Source organism: Phocoena sinus, chromosome 5 (assembly GCF_008692025.1).
Source record: "Phocoena sinus isolate mPhoSin1 chromosome 5, mPhoSin1.pri, whole genome shotgun sequence".
Lineage (NCBI taxonomy): Eukaryota > Metazoa > Chordata > Mammalia > Artiodactyla > Phocoenidae > Phocoena > Phocoena sinus.
The window spans coordinates 96,114,283-96,119,061 of NC_045767.1; the positions used below are offsets into that span (position 1 = coordinate 96,114,283).

At 40.0% G+C, this 4,779-nt stretch overlaps 1 pseudogene; it reads right to left on the reverse strand.

Annotated features, from left to right (window-relative positions):
• Positions 1 to 781: 781 nt before the first annotated feature.
• On the reverse strand, positions 782 to 1,726 carry LOC116754710 (annotated as a pseudogene).
• Between the last annotated feature and the right edge of the window lie 3,053 nt (positions 1,727 to 4,779).

Below are 4,779 nucleotides of genomic sequence, written 5' to 3' on the forward strand. Positions count from 1 at the left end.
AGATGTTCTACCAGTGTGTCCTATATGACTGCCATTGAACTATCCTCTCCACTCTTTTCCATATATTCTGTTCTGTTTTTCCATATATCTGTTCTTTTTTATTTTTCCTATATTATTGAATGCCATATCATCCACCTAAACCTCCAAAGTAAAAAAGCTTATAAACATTATCAGCTTTTCTTTTTCACCCATTTTCACATCTAAGTATCTCTCAGTACTGTCTCTCCTCTTAGTTGAATCACTGTTTTAGTCCCGTTTCTCCCCATTTCCTTTTTTAAATATTTTAAAATTCTTTATTAAAACAAGCTTCGTAGCTGCACTTTGATGGGGTTATATAAAAAGCGTCACAGCATTAATCCCATCAACACCAAAGTTACTGCAATCACGTTCATTTATAAGCATTCATTAAATTTGCTATCACCATCACCACATTATTGCAATGTCAGAGACTGAGTCGTTTCACTTCTTCAAGAAAAATTACATTGACACGGTTACTGAAAGCTTTCAGTAATAGGGAGAAAAAAAATTTAACTATTTCAACACAGAACAGAATGTTCAGGATCCTATATTTAATAAAAATATCAGCAAACAGGGTACCATCTTGGTCTATAAATGATGTTCTCCACAAGGGACTTACACGTGTTTTTAAAACACCACTAAGGGGACATTGGTGAAAGTTTCTTTGACACATTTTTTAAAAACCTGTTAGTAGCTTTGCCATAAAACTGATTTAAGGTAGTTGTTTTTTTTTTTGGAAACATTTAGAACAATCCAACACTTGGTATTAATACTCAGATCAGCACACTGTACTAAAACATAACAGCAACATTTTATAGACTAGCTGCAATTTTCACTAGCTGTGTTCACCAACCGTTTAACAGAATTGTAGTGTTCTCCTAAGCCATATGCATGTCTCATATAAACAAGTATTAATGGGTTTTTTTGGGATATTCTTCACCAACTACAAGAGGAGGAGAATCTGCCTGTATTATCTCTATTGGTGTTTGTTAAATGTGAGGACAGGGCTCTTAGCTCAAGCTGACCTCCCCACGCAGCGGTGTGTTTATGATATCATCACAGTACTTTCCAAACTCTTCTGAAGTATACATATCTCCTGTACTAGGATTTGTTAAAATGGCAGAAAGTCTTCCATGTGGCTTTGCATATAGTCCAGCAGTCTGACATCTTAAGGCAGCCACAGTCAGACTGCAGTCCTGTTCTTTCAGTTGATCTTCAATGACTCTGTACATACAGTGGCCATCAGGTGGAACCTGTTTTAATTTCCAACTGTCTAGCTGCGAAGATTGAGCAAGGTTTTTCAACTTTCTACATGTCTAGCCCCAGTTAAGTTTTCAGTTTCAGCTTCAGCTATCCTTCTTTCCCGCTCCTTTTCCAGTGCAGCATTTTTGTCCCATCTCTCTTGTGCTTTTGATATCCGAAACGGCTGATTCTCAAGAACCAAGTTTGAAATATTGACAGCAACAGAATCTACTTTACTCTCCTTAGAAGTCAGCTTCAATTGCTCCAGCTTCTCTTTATGTTTCTGTTCCACTTCTGCTTCTACTTTAGCAACATCTTTCAGTAAGTTGCTTCCTCCTCTTTTGTCAATCTTGGGGACAGCATTCTTCATACCCTGAACTTTGGCTTGCAACTACTTCTTCTCTTTGTGATGCCTTCTCACCAGCTGTTCCTCCTAATCAAGCTCCTCAGTCAAGACTGCCTCCATGACGACTAGGTAACCCGCTCCCCATTTCTTTTATATTGTACATTATCTCTGTGTCTGTCTCTACTCTCCCTCTCCTCCAGTGTCACCACATTTGTTAAATGTGGTTCATAAAATTATATATCTCCCCATGTTACATGCTTAAAATCCTTCCTTGGGCTCCTTTGACCATTAAAAGCCAATCCTCATGTTGCCAAACGAGAGCTTTAACAATCAAGCCTCATTTTATCTTTACAGACTTGGGCTTACAATTGTCCCTGTGTCCATTTTTATATTCTATATGATGCATTTTATTTGGTATTCTCTTCTTACTTTCAGTGTTAAGCGGACAAATTCCCACTGATTCTCTAATATTCTGCACCAAATATTTCTGTGAAGTTTTCTTGACATTCCTTTTCCCCATTTCCCTCTGGGGTTGTACAGTGGTCACAGCCCCATTGTGTGTGTGTGTTGTATGCATGCATTTATATAACTGTAATCGTTCCCTTATAGATTTGTCTCTGCCGCTAAATTGAGGAATTTTGCCATTTATGTCTTTAAAATTCCTATGCTTAGTTGGTCCCACAGTAAATGTCATTATCTGTTTTGAATGAATGAATGAGGGATGAAGTAGCCAGCCACCCCAGACTAGAAGATGAATCTTCTTCTGCAATTCACTATATCTGTACCTTGGATATAAATTTGTAGAGTTTTAGAGGGTATGAAAACTACATCAACCATTTCCTGTCTAAAATGAGTGTTTCTTCACAGATTGCTTCTCCATGTGGTCATTATTAAACACACCAGCCAAATGTGTTTTGATTCACACACCAGTCAAATTTAGTCACTCATTGTTTTTGTCATTGGCAAGAATAGACTTTAAATTTTCTCCTCAGAATAATATTTTACACCCAGAAATTATGATCTCCAGGAATAAAGTTTTCTTACATCATTTAGGGTTGATCCTCTTCCATATAGGTCTTGGCTGAGTTTGGTTTCCAATATGGGACTCATGTTCAAAGCTAGAGGGAACACTGGGCTCAAACTATAAAATAAGTGAGCGATTATAGAAGGATGATTACCAGGGTGGTGTGTGTGTGTATGTTTGTGTGTGTGTGTATGTTTGTGTGTGTGTGTCTGTGTGTGTGTGTGTGTGTGTGTGTGTGTAGTGTGTATTCTGATGGTCCACTTCCGGTATTAACAGGGCTCATAAAAACATCTTGTACAGCATCGTTTTTGGACCAAACAGTGTTTCACTGTCTCTGCCTGAAAACTATGGAAAGTTGTCTGTTTTGCACATTAGTACAGGATGTGATAAATTGGTTTGGGTTACTGTTAGTTACTTCTCATTATTCTCCTATCCCCAAATTATTCAATTCAAGCCGAGCTATTGCTCCTGGTACTTGACTATGAAATTATGGATATATCACAAGGAGAAAGAAGTTACCCACAAGGCTTTAAAAAAAATAGATCCTCAATTACTTGTCAGAAGTATTAGCACTTATCATATTGTACATTGCTGTTTAAATGAGGCACTTATGTCTGTGTCCATATAATATAAATGTGACTTGACCCAGAAAACTATTCTTCCTGGAAAATATGTACAATATCTGCCAAAAAGGCACTTGGATACTTCGTTTTGTCAAAACTTATTTCTCCTCTTGAGCAAGATTTGAAACCAGAGCCATGAGCATTTACACTGGTCAGTAATTCCAGAAACATTTTGGAAAAGACACAAAGAATTGCCTTCAGCCTCAGCTCCTTTCCATTTGGCTAATTTTCCTGCACCTGTTAGAATTGTTCTGCTTGCCAAGTGGCCTCCATGCTCTCTAGATATTTTGTCTCAGTCTGCAGAATCGTGGCTCTGTGCATGGTTAAAACAGAGGTATGTCCCGCCAGAGCTTGGCTTTATTTTTCAGTGCCCTTGGTGCTCTAAACTGGACTAAATGCATAGTGGTGAGAGGTCTTATGTTATAGATGGGTGCTGCTCTGATAAGACAAAACTCTGAGTCTCTGGTATACCTCTATTTTATTCTTTTACTGACTGCTGTAGCAGGAATGAGTTCAGCCACAAATAACAGAAAATCTGACAAAGAGTGTTTTAAAAAGAGGATATTTTATTTTTCTTGCACAACCAGAAACCTAGGGGTAGGCAGTCCAGACCAGCACAACAGGGACCCAGAATCTCCTTCCACTGAGTTATCTTGACATATTGTCTTTTGTCCTCATACTTTCCAGATAGTTGTCACCAGATGGCTATTACCCTCCCAGGCTTCCAGTTCCAGGCTTCATGTCTCAGCCTTGAAGAAGGGGAAGGGGAAAAGGGCAAAATGTCTTTCTTCTAGTTTATCTTTGTCTTTTTAATTAGGAAGGAAGAGACGGTCTCCCCTGAGACTTCTGCCTACATCTCATTGGCCTGAATTGGGATACCTAGCCATCCCTAGCTTCAAGAGACGTGGAGAGTAGATTTTACTCTCAAAGTCAGGATCTGTTAGTAAGGAAGACTGGGGTAGTGTGTTTTGGGTGGGCACAGCTGTATGACATTCCAGTGTGTGTGATAGCTCCCATTAGTAGGTCTTCAGGTCTACTGTCTACCCATCTTCATTCTGCTCTCTGCCCCAGGGCTTGATCAGGAGAAAGCAGCAGGGGAGGCAGATAGAAGGAGCCTCAGAAGAATGTGGTTTCATGTGAAATCTAGATCGGTACAATTCCAGGATCCCAGGGGGAGCTTTGGAGCATAAATTGTGGCACAGTCTTTTCCAACTTGAGGCAGGGGAGCAGGGTTTTTGTAGCACCTCTGCAGTCAGTCACAGAGGATTTGTTACTTCCAGGAGCCTCCAGGTAAGGTGACCTCAATCACCCAAAGGTAATTCTTTTAAGAAGGGTGTGGGGGTTAGCCTTTAACCGAAGCACCTGCAGCAGCTGGGGAATGGACATGCCAACCAAATCCTTGAGAGGGATTTCAGTGCTCTGGGCTGCAACCAACAGCGTCTACTTGAGTTTGCTGGCTTCCCTTGGATTTGACCGGTGGGGAGGTAGAGCGTGCTATCAGCAAGAAGGAAGAGAGAGAGGTCAAG